At 50.8% G+C, this 20102-nt stretch overlaps 1 non-coding gene across 1 annotated transcript; it reads right to left on the reverse strand.

Annotated features, from left to right (window-relative positions):
• Window positions 1–19744: 19744 nt before the first annotated feature.
• LOC139001432 (U11 spliceosomal RNA) lies at window positions 19745–19882 on the reverse strand. Its single transcript, XR_011470017.1, has one exon. It is a non-coding gene; the product is annotated as a U11 spliceosomal RNA (small nuclear RNA).
• Window positions 19883–20102: the final 220 nt, after the last annotated feature.

The following is a 20102-nucleotide window of genomic DNA, read 5'->3' on the forward strand; positions in this document are numbered from 1 at the left end:
GGGAGCGTTCCCATGGTAAGATGAATGCAGTAAGATAAGTGAAAAATTATCTCTTAAATGCTTTTATTGATTTTCAGAGAGAGAGAAAAGGGAGAGGGATAGAAACATCGATGAGAGAGACATGGATCTGCTGCCTCCTGCACACCCTCTCCTGGGGATCGAGCCCGAAACCTGAGCATATGCCTGACAGGAAATCAAACCAATCAAACCAGGGACCTCTTGGTTCAGGGATCAACACTCAACCACGGGGCCACACAGGTCAGGCAGAAGTGAAAATTTGGGGTTTCCAACAGGGACACGCAGCTTGACTCACATTTTTTAAAAGGTAGTGGGTGGGTTAGGGTAGCGGGCTCAGAGCTGGGCTGCCTGAGTTAAAATCCAGACCCGCCATTCCTTTGACCTTTGACTTAAGCTCTCTGTGTCTGTTTCCTCACCTATAAGACTGTAGAGTAATACGTACCCATCCAGGTAGTTTAGGCAGGTTATTATATGCGTTTTTAAAACTGGAAAGAAATGCTCCAATACATTGGTGGGATTCTGGGTGATTTTTTTCCCCTCATCTGCTGCTTTATTTCCCACTGGCTGGAAGGTTCTGAAGTGGTTGGAACCCATTTTAGTTACTGATGCATCCCAGTACCCAGCACCCAGCACAGTGCTTTCGCAATGGACTGGACATGTTTGTTGACTGAGTAAGTGAATGATCACAAATATATGCCTGCCCTTTCAGAACATTCACTTGAGTGCAGAATTCTACCCAAATCAGTTTTGATAATATGCAAAAATGCAGAGCTATAGGAGGGAGGCAACTGTAGCTAACGGGGAGGGGCAGGCTTCCTGTTAGAGGCGGGTTTAGTGGCAGGAGAGGTCAGCATGGGACAGACTTTTGTGTCCATCTTCATGGGCAGAAGAAGCCCAGGTGTGGCAGGAGCTCAGCAGGGCGCAGCAGAAGGGAAGGGTAGACAGGTGGTCCACCCTTGAGGGTCTCGCTGTGGATTTGGATTTGACCTCGGTGTTAGGTCGGAGGGAGCCCGGGATCGGATACATGCGGACATGGGATGAGACAATGGACTTCCTCTGGAATTTCTCACAGATCTGGAATCTCTCACAGATCAACGTGCCAGACACAGATACCTGCTTCTCCTTGAAGTTCACAGAGATCCCCACACAGATACTGACCCATTCCTGAATGTGCCGCCCACCCCCTGCGGCCGAGACTCCCTCAGTTGAATGTGTGATGATCCCTGCTGCGGGCACTTCCTCAGTTCAGGCCCCCGCCCTCACCAAACACCTGAATAAAGAGATGTCCCTCCCTCCCTGAAGTCGCGAAATTCACTGGCCCCACCTTTTAGGCCGGTGGGTCTTGCCCGAGAACGCAAATAAACTTCTCCTTTTTCTTTCTGATTCTCTCGATTCTCTTTGTTTTCCTCGCCGCCGCTTTCCTGGGCCACCTAACATTTGGTGCCTTGAAACCCGGGTGGCGCGAGCACCTAGTCTTGCCGTCCCTCCACGGCTTGAGGTGCCCGCCTCTCCCTCCTTGTGGCCCAGGACCCGTCGGGACCTCGTTTCTTCAACTCGGCAGCCTCTTCCCGGTGGCAACATCAGCGGTGAGTCTTGCCCCGCCCCGTGCCGCTCCCCCGTGGCCACACACCTGCCGGCGTCTCTGTCCGTAAAACACGGCCGCGTCAGAGACTGTCCTCCGGACCCTTCCAGGAAGGTTCCTTTGGACCTCAGGAGATAGTGGAGACGTCCCTAACTCCTTTGGTCTACTCCGTCTGTCCGTGGCGTGGTTCAAATTGCTAGGACGCTAGCTTTTTGGCCCCGCTACTGGCCACGGGGAACCAACCATGGGCAATCAAAACTCCAAACCTGACCCGAGCACACCTCTAGGGTGTCTGCTCACCAATCTGGCTGAACTGGGCCTGTCGCAGGACCTGCGTCCGAAACGTCTCATTCATTTCTGTAACGTGACATGGCCCCAGTATGAATTGGATAATGCTTCTAGATGGCCTAAGAACGGGACATTTGATTTTACCATCCTCACCGACCTCAGTAATTTCTGCCAACGAACCGGGAAGTGGCTCAAGATCCCCTACGTTCAAGCCTTCCTTTGTTTGCGTTCTCGTCCCTCCCTCTGTTCTTCCTGCCCCACGGCCCAGGTTCTCCTGGCCCGTGGGAAACCTACTCTCCCTACTGAGATCTTTTCGTTTTCTGCCTTATCTGAACCACCCGAGAATCTTTCCTCCCCGCCCCAGCGCCGTCCGCCCCAGCGCCGTCCGCCCCAGCATCCTCACTCTCCGCACCCTCTGCTCCTCCCTCCCTGCCGGACTCTCCTCCGGCCATGCCTTAAAGGGAGAGAGTCTTGGGGGCAGCGATGGACCATGCCGGTAGGGGCCCAGGCCGTTCCTCGCCAGGAGCCGGGCTGGGAGTATCAACTAGGCACCCCCGAAGGGCAAAACGGGCGCCGACGCCGAGACCAGATGCTCCAGTGCCTGATGGCTGGTCTAAAGGCCGTCTCCCACAAGGTAGTTAATTATGACAAATTAAGGGAGATCACCCAGGGCCCAGATGAGAACCCCGCAGTCTTCCTTAACAGGCTGACTGAGGCTCTGACCTTGTATACTCGTCTGGACCCTGGGTCTCTGGCTGGGGCAACGGTCTTGGCCACCCATTTCATTTCGCAGTCAGCACCAGATATTCGGAAGAAATTAAAAAAGGCAGAGGATGGTCCTCAAACTCCTGTCCGAGATTTAGTGAATATGGCATTTAAGGTATTTAATGCCCGTGAGGAGAAGGCAGAATCAGAACGGGAGGCCCGCCTTAGACAGAAGGTAGACCTGCAAACGCAAGCCTTGATTGCAGCCCTGAGGCCGGCAGCAGCTGCACATGGTCCCAAGAGGGCCGTGCGCAGTGGGAGTGCAACGAAAGGACGCACACCGCCTGGACAATGCTTCAAATGTGGCAATGAAGGCCACTGGGCAAAGCAGTGCCCCCAGCCCCGTGCTCCGACCAAGCCCTGCCCGGCGTGCGGTCAAAATGGTCACTGGAAGAGTGACTGCTCCTGGAAAAGTGGCGAGCCTTCCACGTCTCAACGTGGTGGGGTCGCCCTTCCGGGCCATGATGCACCGCTGGCCATGCTAGGATTGACTGAAGACTGAAGACGCCCGGACTCGTCCACTCCGATCACCTTAGCCGAGCCTCGGGTTGAGATGAAGGTAGCGGGCGCACGAGTCTCCTTCTTGATCGACACGGGGGCTACCTTCTCTGTCCTTCCCTCTTTTTCAGGGCCCCTTTATCCTTCCAAAATCTCGGACATGGGTATTGACTGCAAATCCACCTGCCTTCTGGCCACTGGACCCCTTCCTTGCCTTCATCATAGCCCTATAACCCACTCGTTCTTAGTCAAGCCTTCATGCCCCATGCCCCTGTTAGGACGAGATATCCTTACCATCCTAGCAGCCTCTTTGCCCTTCAGCCTCCCCACTCCAGCTTCCCTGCTCCTTCCACTCCTGGCCCCCTCCCTTTACAGGGACACCGATCCTCCACTGCCATGCGTCCTGTCATGGGGCCTAGTTGTCCCAGACCACAGTCGCCTAGCTCAGTCTCTCAGTCCTCTGTGAATGCCTTATCTCTTTATCTCCTCCACACTGTCTCCTCCTTTGAACTGAAAACTGCTCTGATCTCGACCCATCCCCCGCCACCCTTCCCAAAGGAAAAAATGCGGCAGTTTTAAAATCCAAGCAGCTAGAGACCTGGGAACAGGCTGCGCGACCTGCTCCCTCCCTCCCAGCCTTTTCTCCAGCCTCCAGGTCCCTGGCTTCCACTGCTCCTTCCATTTTCCCTTGGATAGCAGCGTATTCTAACATTTCCTCCCACTTTCACTGCAATGCCTACCTCTCTCAGGCTCACCGAGTGCCTCCCATCATCCCCGAAGAAGATTCGGCGACACCATCCAGGACCAGATGACTCATCATTCCTCACAGGCTCTTACCTGGCAAGCGACCCTCCAATTTTTCTCAGGTTTTTCATATTTTCAGGTGAAATAGATACGAAATGATGAGGGAGTCATCAATTCTACTGTCTGGGATGGGAAATCCTCTAGTGTTGCTCTCTATTTACAAACCCTGGACCTACTCCTATGCCCACGCTCATCAACGCAACTTTCCATCTACTCTCTAACATCAATCCCTCCTCTACATTCTGCTGGATTTGTCTGTCACTCGCTCGTACCCTCATCATAGCCACTCAATTCCAACCTATTGGACCATCTAACTAAACTCTCTCTAGAAATTAGCAGCTCCTGGACCGGACCTCCTGCCCATGGCCTCAACCAGAAGTCCGGGCTACACCAAGGAGCCCCACTTTCCTGAGCCCTTTTGACCCTTTTTGCTCAACCACCACCTCCTTACTGATCCCCCTCCCCTGGGTACGTATCTCCCATATCTGTCTTTACCCAGGCAAGTGCTCCGAGAACATGAGAACAGGTTTCTGCCCAAGCCAGAGCCAACCGACCAGGACTCCCAGGACCAGCCCTTCACCCTGGTGACTCGGTCCTCCTTAAGAACCTACATCCACAAGCCTTGGAGCCTAGGTGGACAGGACTTCACACTGTAATCCTCACAGCCCCCACCGCGGCCAAGCTGCTTGGCGACCTGTCCTGGCACTGCCTCTCCAGACTCAAGAGGACCCCGGAGCAGCATGACTTCTATAAATGTGATGTATTGGGTCCCACTAAGGTCCGCCTTAGCCGTCCTCCCCCTCCTTCTCCTCCCGGCCCTGAGCAACCTACACCAACCCCCACCCGCTTATGTGTGGAGGTTCAAGGTCCGTGAAACCTACTATCAGAACGGCAAACAAGTCACCCGGCAGGTAGGATCTCAGGACTGCCCTCTAGCGGGATGCCAGACAAGGATGCAGATGGCTGTCGACATCCGGTCAGTGTACCATGGTGGCCGGCCCTATGCTTGTTTTGCTTACGACCAAGAGGACCCAGACAGGTGTAATCAAGAGGTCGACACCTATGGGGGTTGCCGCTGGAGGGGCTGTGTTGTCAATGATGCCTACAGGGGTGGCTCCTTTATCTGGAAGGATGGGGCCTTCCACATCATAATCCAGGATCCCTGGGACCAGCGGTGGGTTACGGGTGTCGTGGGAAAGCTATACTTAAGTAGTTGGAGCTCAACCCCCTCAGGGACCATTTACATCTCCCGGGAATATGTCCTGGCCCAAGAGGCCCGAGTCCAGGTCTCCAACAGCATCCTACAGGCCGAACAGTCCCTTAAAGGGAAGCTGCCTGACTCCCCCCGGGTAGAAGTCCTGTCTTCTTGGCTCCAACTTATTCAACACACCCTACTATTCCTCAACGAGACCCACACCCTGCCCAATGTCTCCCACTGCTTTCTGTGTGCCTCTCTCCGAAGGTCTTTGCTGGCTGCCATCCCACTCATGACTTCTCCAAGAGCCCAAGGGAAAGGTGAATGTCAGCCTCCCGTGGCTGGCATTCCCCTTTGGGAACCTGAAACTCCAGAGCCCACCCTGCCCCCACGGATATGCTACCAGACCAGTAATCCGGTAACTGGGGGACGAGTCATGTGGAACTGCACCCAGAACTACACTGCATCCAGCCTCACCAAGGCCAGTCCAGGTACCTTCTTTTGGTGCAACGGCACCTTAAGCAACTGCATGAACCCCTGACCCCGGGCCTTGCTTCGTGGTCACAGTAGTTCCCCAACTAACCTTATATGGAGAGTCAGAGCTCGCCTGGCTGCTCCCTCCGTCCCGCCGGACTCGCTGGGCAGCTTTCCTCCCTGTCATGTTAGGGGTGAGTATCGCTACCTCGATAGGCCTTGCGGGGGGGGCCCTCGGGAACAGTCTGGTCACTGCTCAATACTTTAATGACAAGCTCCAGTTAGCCCTGGAGTCTACTACTGTCTCTTTTAGCCTCCCTACAGCAGCAAGTGACATCAATAGCCCAAGTAGCCCTGCAGAACCGGCGCGCCTTAGACCTTCTGACTGCAGAAAGAGGAGGAACCTGCATATTCCTTCAGGAAAAATGCTGTTAACTACATCGAGTCCGGAGCAGTGGAGCAAAACTTGCAGACCCTAAGCTGAGTGAAGAACTACATGCAGGACACTTCCAGGACAACTCCCCTTTCAGCTGGTTCCAAAGCCCCTTAGCTACCTGGGTCCTGCCCATGATAGGGCCCCTGATTCTCATCTGTGTCTTTTTTCTCCTAGCCCCCTGCCTCGTCAAGTTCATCCGCTCCCGGATCGCAGAGATGTCACGGGTGACTGTGAATCAGCTCCTGCTCCATCCCTACACTCGGCTCCCCTCCGACCCGACTCTGCCTAACCCCGGCCTTTAACCGCCGCCCCCCTCGTCGTCCCTGTTCAGCTGGAAGCAGTCAGAGAGTCGCCGACCCTTATCACCAAAAGGCCGGGATGTTAGGTCGGAGGGAGCCCGGGATCGGATACATGCGGACATGGGATGAGACAATGGACTTCCTCTGGAATTTCTCACAGATCTGGAATCTCTCACAGATCAACGTGCCAGACACAGATACCTGCTTCTCCTTGAAGTTCACAGAGATCCCCACACAGATACTGACCCATTCCTGAATGTGCCGCCCACCCCCTGCGGCCGAGACTCCCTCAGTTGAATGTGTGATGATCCCTGCTGCGGGCACTTCCTCAGTTCAGGCCCCCGCCCTCACCAAACACCTGAATAAAGAGATGTCCCTCCCTCCCTGAAGTCGCGAAATTCACTGGCCCCACCTTTTGGGCCGGTGGGTCTCGCCCGAGAACGCAAATAAACTTCTCCTTTTTCTTTCTGATTCACTCGATTCTCTTTGTTTTCCTCGCCGCCGCTTTCCTGGGCCACCTAACACTTGGAGCGGTGGTTCCGTGGACGCTGTGGGGCAGGAGGGAGCTGGGAGCCAGGTGGAGCTTCGGCAAGACTGGCTGGGGAGGCCCCTCACAGTGACGCCAGGGTGCCCGGTGGTCCAGCTGTGAGGTGGTGGCTCTGGGAGGAAGGGGTGAGATTTCTGAAAGTGAAAGTTGATCAGGAGTCGACCTTCCCACCGAGCGAACCCCAGAACCATGCATGTGGTTCTCACGTGCATTTAAGGAACAGACAGCCCCACTTACACAAACTCCACGGAGACAAAGAGGGAACTGCCCTACCCGTTCTGTGAGGGAATCATAACCTTGACCCAAACCCTGGCAAGGGAAATGTGAAACAGGAGAGGGCAATCCCATTCAGGAGTCGGTTCTGTGCTGGAGAGCAGCATCCAGGTAATCTGTCACTTACCAGGAAAGGGGAGCGGTCAGGCGTCCTCTCTGCGGGAGAGATGGATAAAACTCGAGATCTCTTCTCCAGAAAAACTTAGCAAAATGGGAAGGGAGGGCCTTCCTCGCTCTGATAAAGGGCAGCTGCAGGACCCACTGACAGACCTCCCTTACGGGGTGCAGCCTGACCGCTTTCCTGTGAGAGCGGGAACGGACCAACCGCTTCCAGGATGGCTCCAACCGCACCGGAGGACCTGGCCAGGGCAGTAAGGCCAGGAAGAAAGGGCACCAGGAAAGATTCCAAAGGAAGGAACAAAATTCCTCACTTAGAGATGATAGAAACATCAAAGAATCAACAAATAAGTTACTAGATTGGGGTTTGCAAGGTTACTGGATATAAAAATCAATGTGCAAACACACACACACACACATCAAACATAGGCCTCTTAATAAAACATGCTCAAGCCCCGTTTGATCCCCAGTGGGAGCATATAAAGGGGAAGGCAGCCAATTAATGTTTCTCTCTCTTTCTCCTCCTCCTCCTCCTCCTCCTCCCCCTCCGCTTCTTCTTCTTTCTTCTTCTCCTTCTCTTCCTCCTCTTTCTTCTCCTTCCTCCCCTCCCCCCCCTCCTCCCTCCCTCTTTTCCTCTCTGTCTCAAATCAATAAGCATATCCTAATAAGGAATAATTTTTAAAAAAACATGTACAAGAGCTCCTTGGAGATAAAACTATTGTGAGATAAAGAGGCCTCAGTAAGTGTTGACGTACACCATGTCCATGGATTGGAAGACTTATTATAAGGAGGTCCCCTGTCTCATGTGATACCCAAGTTCAGTGCAATCCCAGTTAAAGCTGGGCTGTATCACGGAACTCTGCACCGGGCTCACCTGCAGGGAGAAGGGAGGGTCATGGTCAGGACTGGGCACAGCTTCTGCGGGGCGGCAGTGTTGCTGGGGAAGGGGAGTCATTTTCAGGTGAACAGGCCCATGGTTGCTGGCCTTGTAAGTTGATGCACCCATTTGGGGGCAAAATTTGATCATTATATATCAAGATCTATGATCATGCTCCTATGTTTTGACCTTGTAATTTTGCTCCTGAAAAATCATCCAAAAGAAAAATAAACAACTTATTCCTTGCCAGTGTTACTTACAACACTGAAAACTATTAGAATAAAACCCCCATACTCAGCAACGGGGTTGAGTTCTCTGCCACTTACTAGCTGCTTGAAATAGAGGGAATGGGTCCCACAGCCCTTGGAAGCCTTTCTGGATAAGAAGGAAGGTTCCATCTCCTGCCCTTGCCCACGCCTCTGGGAGACGTCTCTCCTGAGGTCAGTGCCGCGGTGGCCACCACCCCTGGCAACAGAAGCAAAGAATTTGAGAGCTGGAGGGGCAGGTGCTGTTTCCTGCCACACCCAGAAGGAAAGGCAGAGTCGGGCCTCTGCGAGCCCCGGACCCGCAAGCCCAGGAAGGAACACAAGCACGGGCTGCCTGGCTTCCTTCTCCGCTCTCGGGTCAACCTGCTTTTCCTCATGCTCTGTCCCCGGGAACTCTGTGTCTACCACAGACGTCAAGGTCATTAGGAAGCCCAACACGGGGCAGAGTCCCACCCCAAGTAACTGCCTCCTCGAGCCTCAGGAAGTCACCTCCATCCACTTTGTTTAACCAACCCAGGTGGCTTCCTCCCTCCCTTGATCTTGAGACAATTGTTCCACTTGAGAGAGAGCAGAAACTTGTTTTACAGCTTTTAAGCTGATACATACCCCAGCCTCCTTTAACCTCCGTCCCTGAGGCAGGCCCAGAAAGCTGCCCTCAGGACATCACAGGCAGGACCCAGGGCCTGGCAGAATTCCTGAATTCTGGGATGGGCTTGGTTGTTTGGGGGATCAGAACCTTGTGAAACCTCCCGGAAACTTGGTCTCAGGCAGGAACCAGCCAGCTTCCGCCAACCCTGGGCATAAGCAATGTGTAAATTACAGGCTGAAGTTACAGCAGGAAGTGACAGTGCCAATGATGGAGCTCTCCGCTCCCCCACAAGGCCTGGGAGAGCGGCTGCTGGCCCCCAAGTGCAGCCAGAGGCGCTGCCGTGGGCGGGTGTGGCGCTGGACCCCTCACGTGACTCAGTGAGCACGGACAAGCCCTGGGCAGGAGTCCAGGTCGATGCACAGAGCCTGCACCCAGTACCTTACAGCCGAATGGCAGAGAAATGAATGGCGGAGAAACGAGGCACCCAGCCCCACCTAACTGCACACTGTGACAGGTAGGGGGGGAGCAGGGGTCCAGGGGAAGAGGCTCTGTCTTAGTCCGCTCCAGCTGCTGTCTATAAGGAAGCACCAGAGACAGGTGCTTATAAAAACAGGCATTTATTTCTCACAGTTCTGGAGGCTGGAAGCCTGAGATGAGGGTGCCAGCATGGCCTGGTTCTGGTGCCAGCTATCTCCCAGTCACAGAAGACCCTTCTCTGTGACTTCACATGACAGAAAGGGCAGAGGGGCTCGGTGGGGTCTAATAAAGGCACCAATCCCGTTCACCAGCCTCCGCCCTCAGGACTAATCACCCCAAAGGCTCCACTCCTGACACCTAGTACCACTGCACCGGAACATCTTTGGGGATTTGTGTGGACCAAAAGGGGCGACACGCTAAACCTGACAAGCTCAGGGGAGACCTGTAAGGCAGCCTCACAAACTCAGAGACCTAAAGCACCACAATAGGATGCTCTGAAATTAAAACTTTCTAGCCCGGCCACCGTGGCTCAGTGGCTGAGCATCGACCTATGATTGATTCCCTGGGCTGTGGGTTTGATCCCCAGTGGGGGGCGTGCAGGAGGCAGCTGATCAATGATTCTCTCTCATCATTGATGTTTCTATCTCTCTCTCCCTCTCTGAATTCAATCCTATATAATAAAAGCCTAATATGCTAAGTGTCCGGTTGTCCAGTCACCCGTTCAACCAATCAAAGTGTAATATGCTAATGATATGCTAAAGCTGCTCAACCGCTCGATATGACATGCACTGACCACCAAGGGGCAGAAGCTCAGACCAGTAGGTTAGCTTGCTGCTGGGGTCTGGCCAATCAGGACTGAGCAAGATGGGCTGGACACGCCCTGGAGCCCTCCCATGGTCCCTCCCTGGCTGGCCAACCTCCTGTGTCCCTCCCCGGCCCAATAGTGCACTGGTGGGGTCCCTCAGCCTGGCCTTCGCCCTCTGGTAATCCGGGACCCCTCAGGGGATGTCAGAGAATCGGTTTCAGCCCGATCCTGTAGGCCAGGCAGAGAGACCCCACTGGTGCACAAATATGTGCACCGGGCCTCTAGTAAAATAAAAATTATATATATATATATATATATATAACGTCTTGCCCTAGCCGGTTTGACTCCGTGGACAGAGCATCATCAGCCTGCGGACTCAAGGGTTCCGGGTTCAATCCCTGTCAAGGGCACATGCTTGGGTTGTTGGCTCCATCCTCGATAGTGGGGCGTGCAGGAGGCAGCCAATCACTGATTCTCTCTCATCATTGATGTTTCTATCTCTCTCTCTCCTTTCCTCTCTGAAATCAATAAAAGCGTATATTAAAAAAAAATTTCTAACTAAAAGCAGTTCAGCGAGTAGTCATGTACTACGGCAGTATTTTTCCCAACAAAAGTCTATCTTCACCTTAATTGAGCCAATTATCTTTGCTAACCTACCTTAGGAATATCAAGTAATTTCCTTTTTTCAGACCCCTCAACTACACAGGCACAGATCCCCATTGTATTGTTATCATGTTAATTGTTGTTAACTATCCTGCACCCACAGATGTCAAAGTGGTATCCATCATTTCACTGTTTTGTTTTTTTCTCATTTCACTTTTTATCCAATCCCAGAGGTTTCCCATTTGCTTTCTCCCATCTCCCAAATCTATCACTAATAGATTTCATGTAACCTGGGTACGCCTCCTCTTCTGATTGTAATGTATAAAATAAGATGCAAAACTGCCATTTTTCTGGAGCTTTTTCTCAATTCTTTGAGGTTTTAATACCTGGCAATTGTCAGTTTGGCTCAAACTCATAAAAATTCTCTACAGGTCTGAACGTTTCTTACATTGACTTTAGGGTTCCACATGTGAATTTTGGGTGAGAAAACATTCAGACCTTAGCAGGCTCTTTGCAGTGGTGATATGTTAAACTGACAAGGACTAACACAGGGAATTAGGAGCTTACCACACCACTGGATGGGCTGAAAACAATGCGCCAGAGATCCAGGAATGGGGACGCAAGTGGGGTGGGGGTGGGGTGGGGGGGTGCATTGAGTGCAAGGGACCCAACACAGTGTGACTGCTGCTGCCAACTGCCAGCCGGGACCCAGAAAACAGCCATAGGGACGGGGTAGAGCTAAGGAAGTGGCCCTGCCACTGGGTACTTTAAATTCAGGCTGTAATTTACACGTCACATACACCTTGTTGTAAGAAATGCTCAGACCTGTAGAAAATTTTCGTGAGCTGGAGCCAAATTGTTGAGAGGCCGGGAGCAAGGTCTCCATTGCTGTTTCTTTTCATTTAGAATTAAGACAGACAGCAAGGCGGGGGTGGACTACAGGGTAGTTAACTAGAAAGATTACGTGCCCTCTGGAGGGTGGTTATGCCTTGAGGGGCCTGAAAAGCAGGTTCACTCTGGCCTTGCAAAGCTGTGTTAACCTAGAGGCACAGACACAATGGGCGGGGCAGGTATTAAAAAAATTCTGTGCCTGGGGCTTGCTTACCCACGGAGACCTGCCCAGCTAGGGATTTGTGATCAGGCCACCCCGTGAGGTTACTTCGTCACTGGACTCAGATTTATTACAGAGCTCCTTTTTCATCCATAACCTGCAAACACCAAAGCCTACAGTAGGAAACAGGCCTCTGTGATCCATCTTCATCATAGTCAACTTTTAATGGAAGCGGTTACTGAATCTCCCCTGGGCAAACAGAATGTAGGGAGGAGGGAAGAGGATATAAGAACAAAGAACTGTGTATGTGAGCTAGCATCATGGTGGAAACCCCCGGCGTGCCCAGGATAAAACACCTGATGCTGCCTCAACTAGACAGGGGGAGGTGGAGACAGCTAGAAAAGGCCTCAGCCCATTAAAAAAAAAATAACCCAATAAGAGACAATAAGAGCCAGGCAACATGTGAGGAAACTATTAACCCCAAAGCACTCAGCCAATGAGGAGCCGGAGGAGGGACTCTCGTACCCTAGGGGATAAATAGCCTGCGGTCACTACTCTATGTGTGCCTGTACAATGGCACAGACACCCACTCTTGCGAGGACGTATTAAAAGTCTTGTTTTTGCCATACTTCTTTCTCTGAGCCCATTATTTGAATTTGGACAGGTGAGCATTTCTCACACTGCTTTACCTCAGCCTTCCAAAACTGGGCATCAGATTGAAGCAACCCAATTGCCGCCCAGAAGCCCAGGTACCAGGGAGTCTGAAAATGTTTGCACCTTGCTGTTCTCAGCAGTGTGGGGAGCAGCTCAGGAAAGGCGCCAGCCCCGCTCTCGCCCCCCACCCGCCGCCCGAGGCTGGGGGATCACTTCATAGAGACCTGATTCCAGGGCGGGGAGCAGCTCTGCGCACGGAGGCTCTGGGAGTCCTTCCCGCCTGTAGATCACTGTTCCAAGGGGAGAAAAATCAATACAAGTCCATGGACTGAAAAAATAACTTGGGCTGGAACTTTTCTAGGGAAAAAAAAGCTCCACACCATAACTCATCGGCTGGTTCTATGAACAACACAGAAAGCCACGGCCGATCAACGGGATGAGTGTGAACATATACACTGACTACGTTAAGGAGGCAGGCTTCGAATGGCCCAGGGCAGGGAAGAAGGGTGTGGGGGGTGGGAAAGGAAAAATGATCGGACAGGAAAGCTGGGGAAGTTGGAGGCAAGACGCAAAAGGGAGGAAGAGGTGAGAGCTGGGTGCAGAGGAAGCAGGGTGTGGAGGAAGGGGGACAGGTCACCGCAGCTGCAGTCAGACAGTGGGTCTCATGTGAGAGAGGTGATTCTGGCCGACCTCCCGTACCTGAGCGCTCCGTGCACTGCACTGTGAATAAGACACCATGCCCCCGGAGCATCTCCAACTCCAGTGCCCAGTCGTGATGGCAACAACCCACACCCTAGTGACCCAGATGTGGGCTGCCAGCCTCCTCCTAGCTTCAGAGTTCAACTGTAAGTTTGTCTTTAATTCTCTTTTTTAAAAAAATGTATTTTTATTGATTTAAGAGAGGAAGGGAGAGGGATAGAGAAACATCAATGATGAGAGAGAATCATTGATTGGCTGCCCCCTACTGGGGATCGAGCCTGCAATTGGGGCATGTGCCTTTGACCGGAATCAAACCCGGGATCCTTGAGTCCACAGGCCGACGCTCTATCCACTAAGCCAAACTGGCTAGGGCCTTATTTTTACTTTTAAAAACATTTTTATTGATTTGAGAGAAACATTAATTTGTTGTTTCACTTATTTATGAATTAATTGGTTGCTTCTTGTATGTGCCCTGACTAGAGATCAAACCCACAACCTTGGGGCATCAGTATGATGCTCTAACTAACTGAGCTACCTGGCCAGGGCCTACTACCTTTTGTCTGATTATAAAATAGATGTTTACTTGTACGCCCATCACCTGCTACCCACTGGATTAATACATCCATCAATAAGGCACTGATTTCGACGGGAGATGGCCATTTTATATGCACTCTCTTTGCTGTGGTAGCTGTGCTAATAGGATTTTACATGTAATGCGTTTGCTTTGAGAGGGCTGGTTGAACGATTATGTCAGCTTCATCTGAGCTGGTCAAAATAAGATGATCTTTCCAGAGCTCAGTGTGCTTAAAGACTTTCTTTTGAATATGCTCCTGAGAGATAATGAGACATGCACATCACTTCATGCAGTCGGGGACAAGCAATATTCTTTCTTCACATTATGAACTAATTCCAAGATGGATGCTTTTTCACTGTTTGAAGTGAATTTTCTAGAATTGTGTCTAATTTCCAGACAAGTGATGATTTGCTTGCAAATTCCCATCACTCAAAATCTTAAGGACAAGTGAGCTGATGTGCAGACTCACAACTATTCAGCCCGGTGAAGAAGCCTTCCCCTGCCTGCCACCCCCTCAGAGTAAGCCACCATTTATTTAAGTCTCCTCATGTCCCAGCCCTGAGCTCAGAAGCATAAAGAGCTGCAAAAACGTAGAAGAAACACCCCTACCTTCCAGGAGCTTCCAACCCAGGAACCATCTACGAGTCCAGCTGCCTGAGTCGTGAGGACTCCCACACGCTGTGGGGGAACAGGAGCCCAGGGAAGGGGTTCTTTCCAACTGGAAGATCTGAGCGAGTGGAGGCTGGTGGGTGTGAGGAAGTTCCTTCATGAAGGGAGTGTGAGCCAAGGCAGGAAGGCCAAGGGGCAAGAACAAGGAAACTTCCGTGAGGCCGGATGTCAGGATGGAGCAGGAGGGAGAGAGGAACAGCAGTAACAGATAAAGACATTTATTTAGCACCTATTACATGTCAGGGGCTTTGTATATATTATTTCACTCAAACTTTACAGCAATCTTAAACAGTAATTAATAGTCCTAATGTACAGATAAGAAACTGGCCCAGACAGGTTAAGAAACTCACATAAGATCCCTTAGCTAATCACTGATGGAACAAATTTTCGAATCCAGGCCTGTCTGCTTTCAGAACTCCTTTTTCTCCTCTGCCACGTTCCCTTAATGCAGCTAAGGGTCCTGGACCTGACACTCCAAGCAGTAGGGCAGAGGACACAGGTAGTAGCATCACCAGCTATTTCTGCTGATTGGTCCCAACCATATCTTACCTGGGCTGGCCCTGCTTCCCTGCCCTCAAAGGTGTGGTTTTGTGGGAAAGCAGACACATTACAGCCACTTTCGTAATAACGTAAGAACAACTGCAGTTGGGGCAGAGCGCTGTGGAAACACCTGTCCAGGGAAAGCTTCCTAGAGGCGTCTCGGCTGTTTGGAAAGAGGAGTAAAGTTGAGGAGGTGGGAAAGGACATTTCAGGCAGAGGAAAATGAAGTCCAGAGGTAGCCGGACAGAAAAGGAGGCTAGGAGGTCTTGGAATGCCTTGCCAAGGAGCTGGTAGACCCTGAGGCCCCCCTGCAATGATCCGGGAGGGTGTGTTGCATCTGCATGCTAGAAAAGTTCAGGAGAGCCTGGGGGAGGAAGATTGCAGGGGGTAGAGCAGCTGGTTAGCAAAGGTTTAGGTGAGAGCCAGGGCCTGCACGGGACAGGAGCAGCAGGAATGGAGCAAAGTCCGCTTGAGAAATATTTAGGGGGTAAACACATTAGGATTTGGTGGCTACCAGTGAGGATTAGGGAGCAAGAGGAGTCAACTGGCGAGAGATACCTGCGGAAAGGAGGTAGAGGGAAGGGTAGAGGGAAGGCCGGTGGACCCAGTGAGAGTGAGCCTGTGGGACAGGAGCAGGGAGACCTGAACAGCGGGGCATGGACTTAGAGCTCTGGGGAGAATCCAGATAGAGACTCAGCACGGTCAGCACACTGGTGCTTGTTAAGCCACAAGAGTGGATCAGATGACCCAGGAGGACAGGCAGAACCAGCAGAGCAGCAGGAGAAGCAAGTCAGAGACAGGAAGTGAACGGGAAGTGAAGAAAAAGGAGAGTGGTGGAAGTCCCAGGGACAGAGAGGCAGACGGTGTCAAGTGTTAAGACAGGAAGAGTCAAGATCAGGAGTCTTCACCTGTATGGGCACAAGACCAGGTAGATGACAGAATGTCGGGCACGCTGCTGCAGACACAATCCCGGGATGAACAGATAAAGTAGAGACCATTACAACAAACCTGGTCTCAGAATGGAAGGTGATAAGGCAATGGCCGGAGGGAGACAGGGTCATGGGAGTCTTGTTTAAGGAGCAGGACTTAACGCAAAGGAAGAGAGCCAGGGAAAATGGCAGGCGCATGGGAGAAGACCAGTGAGCGTGCAGGGACGTGAGGGACGAGAGGGACGAGAGGTGGGCGAGAGCACAGGTGGAGGACGCAGGCTCAGCATGGAGCAGCACTGCCAGTGGAGGGAGCTTGTCTGTTAATGTGTAGGGAGACGGCACAAAGGGAGGAAATAAACTCTGAGCCCTCCAATGTCCATGAAGCAGGAGGCCAGGGCATTGGGCTACTGCAGGGGGATGAGAAATGGACAGAAGCAGATTTCTTAAGGATTTTGAGGAAAGTCATTTAGAGAATTTGCTGAGCAAAATGGCGCAGGGAGCTTGACTTAGGACAAGTAGGAAGGGTTGTCAAGTGACATACACTCAGCTGATGCTGGAGACCATGAATAAGGCAAGACAAAATCTATGTACACCGGTGGGGTTTCCAGATCGCAGGGTTTCAGAAGTATAGACAGAAGTGGGTTGTTTGGTGACATTTCATCAGACACAAGTAGTACTGGCGGCCGAGGGTGCTGGGAAAGAGAGGGATTGAAAGGTGTGAGGCTGAAGTATAGCAGTAACGGGACAGAAGGTGTGAGCGTCAGAGAGGATGGGATATTGGGAGTTAAGATTCCAGATGTGGTGTTGTTCGTAAGCATGACAAGGACATGGCAGCTGAAGAGATGGAAATGAGAGTAACAAGTTAGAAGGCCAACATATAAGGAGGCTGTGCTGGCTCAAGTCAACCAAGGGTCAGGTATGGCTTAAGTTCAGGAGGAAAATTGTAGATTAAGTGCCAAGTCTTCAATGAACACAGGAGAAGTTGAGATGGTAGAGAGGGTGGCATCTGAGATGGCGTTAGCCTTGAATCATGTCAGAGTAAACACTGCCTTTGGATGACTTGGTCAGAATGTCACCAGGAACTTGGGGTGGTAAACACACAATACAGTGTACAGATGATGTGTTATGGAATTGTGGCCCTGAAGCCTGTATAATTTTGTTAACCAGCATGACCCTAATAATTTCAGTGAAAAGGAAAAAAAAAAAAAAGGAAAGATTCAGGCAATCTAAGGGTGCATTCTTACAATGACAATGCCACTTAAGCAAAATAGTACATGGTCACTCCAATCCATCCTCAGGCAGAGATAGGATGGCATAGTTTGCAACATAATGAAGTCCTTCCTCCCCACCCATCCTTTCAACCCAAGTTTAAAACTGTACATGACCTAAGGGAGGGAAGAACTGTGCCAGGAAGAGTGCCATGGCGGTTTGGTGACAATTCTGAATTGGGCTGTGGTTTGCTGAAGCGTGCAGAGAAGAGGCTGATGGTGTTCCTCTTGTCTGTCTTGCACCTCTAGGCTGCAGTTTTGTCAGCAGCTGCTGACCCACCATGATAATGTCCTTGCCAAGTCTTCTTGGGTTTACCCTCCCCATCCAAAGCACCCGTGTCACAGGGGGAAAGTGACCAGGAACACGGCAGCACCTGGATCACAGATATAGACACACTCCCTAAAGGAGCTCCAACGTTGAGAAATTGTGTTCTGATTGACACAAAACAGTAAAGCAAGTTGTTTATTCTACTTTTTAAAAATATATATTTTTTATTGATTTTTTTTTTTTTTACAGAGAGGAAGGGAGAAGGAGAGGGAGAGAGTTAGAAACATCGATAAGAGAGAAACATCGATTCAGCTGCTTCCTGCACACCCCCTACTGGGGATGTGCCTGCAACCAAGGTACATGCCCTTGACCGGAATCAAACCTGGGACCCTTCAGTCCGCAGGCCGACGCTCTATCCACTGAGCCAAACCGGTCAGGGCTCTACTTTTAATAGAAAGTAATCCACCTAGCTCCGAGAGATTAAAAACCTATTGCTGACGACAAAAAGTCTGGTCGGCAAATGAGTTCTCATTTGCTCTAAGACACCATGTGAGTACTGGGCCCTGTCTGTAAGCTTTAGCCCCAAAGCTGGCAGTGGATGCAAAGCATAAGCACAGAAGTGGAGAGGTGTGCAGGCAGGGCTGGTTCACCTAGCAATGAAAAGGAACCGTGAGAAGAAACCCGAACCAGTCCTGGGGAGCATAAACTTTTCCTGCCCCAGTTGGGCACTCCACTTACCATCTCCGCTTACTCCTCTAACCCGAGCACTGGCAGTGCTCGGCCCATTGAATAGCTGAGAAAATGCAGTTTAGAGCAGTGATTCCCAAAGTGGGCACTACCGCCCCCTGGTGGGCGCTGTAGCGATCCAGGGGGGGCGGTGATGGCCACAGGTGCATTTGTTTTAAGTTTTTTTGTATTACCTTTCTATTCTGAGTTCAATAAATAGTTTCATAATTTCAAACTTCAATGTTTCTAATTTACACCTTTCTTTACTATATTTTACGAAAAAGGTAGAAACATTAATACATATATCTTTCTGTTTAATTGCTATTAAAATTTAAAAAAAATTAATTTCCAGGGGGCGCTGAGTAATATTTTTTCTGGAAAGGGGGCGGTAGGCCAAATAAGTTTGGGAACCACTGGTTTAGAGGTTCCAGGACTTCGCTGATGTTACCTGGATGATAAATGGCATGACCAGGACCCGAAGTCAAGTTCTGAGGACTCAAGTCTGTCCTTCCCACTGACCAGTTCCACAGCTGTTCTACCTTCCAAAGCCCGAAACTCCCAAATAATCTCCCGGATTAATTCCCAAATTAAGGTGGGAATTTTGAACAAGGAAAAGGTCATAAAAAGCAGGTTGGAGGGTGGCACATGATGTTAGAAAACAAGTACTGAGAAACCTCAACTATCCTCAACAACAGTTTCAGTGGATTAATTTGATGAATTTCCAAGGCTAAAAATACCCTTTTTGTCCTCAGTGTTATGGGCTTGTCCCAAATGTTTACAATTTTATCACCTGACTTATTTTATCTACTCCCTTCTCATATAGAAATTAACACAGAAAAAGCTAAGCGCTGCACTGGGCACTGTGTGGTCTGTTCAACTCTCCCAAGCCTTTATCTGATGAGGTTGGGCCCCACCCTCTCTACTTCCTAGGACTAGATTAGAACCAAGACAAGTATTTGTGAGCCTATCTCCCCTCCGTACTGCAGGCTTCATGAAGACAGCTGTTTCTCTTGCTCACACTGCAAGAGCAGGTACTCACAAGTGGGGCAGGAACACGGGGCTCACCTAATCCTAGTTCTGTCCTATTTAACAAACGAAAAACCCCTATTCCGTTCACTCTCGCAGAGAAAAGGTAAGTCCCAGTCCACTAGAGCTCTCCCCATTCCACCACACTAACCTGCCTCACACCCACCAGCATGGGAATAAGACAACATCCTGTTTCTTCCAGGGCAGTAAGTATGCTGTGAAACAAGTGTGGTGATAAGTTACATTGGGTTGAAGGAGAATTTTCTGCCCCTTCTGCTCGAGTGTGCAGGTTGCATTCACTTGGAAGGGCAGTGGCAGGAGCAACTGCCATACAAATAAGTTGATGTAGCTGCTTTGAAGGGGCATTCTAACAATAAACTAGAGAAAAATGAGGCTCGTCTATTATTATTATTTGGGGGGGGAGGGGAGGAGTGCCAGGACCAACAATCACCAGCTGCCTAAATAACAAAAAAATTTGCTTCTGAAATCTCTTGATGTCGATTATGCACGTGAACAATCAAGCTGCCCTACCCTACGTGTGCCACTCCAGACAGAAGCCCTTTTTTGAGGTTCATCTATTATTAAAGATTTTGACTTCCCTTATACTTATGGGCAATAACCAGGTTCATTTACTGTAATAAACCACTTAGCCCCACAGAAAGACTTTGACTAAGACCTTTAGGTGGGCTTAATAGACATCTAGTTAGGCCATTTCACCATAATTTAACTCCATATCTAATATATGCATTGATTTGGAGAGTTATCCCTTTAATAGCTCATATTTC

This window comes from Myotis yumanensis, unplaced genomic scaffold, assembly GCF_028538775.1.
Source record: "Myotis yumanensis isolate MYYU_CA2020_CCGP unplaced genomic scaffold, mMyoYum1.0.hap1 SCAF_1, whole genome shotgun sequence".
NCBI classification, from domain to species: Eukaryota; Metazoa; Chordata; class Mammalia; order Chiroptera; family Vespertilionidae; genus Myotis; species Myotis yumanensis.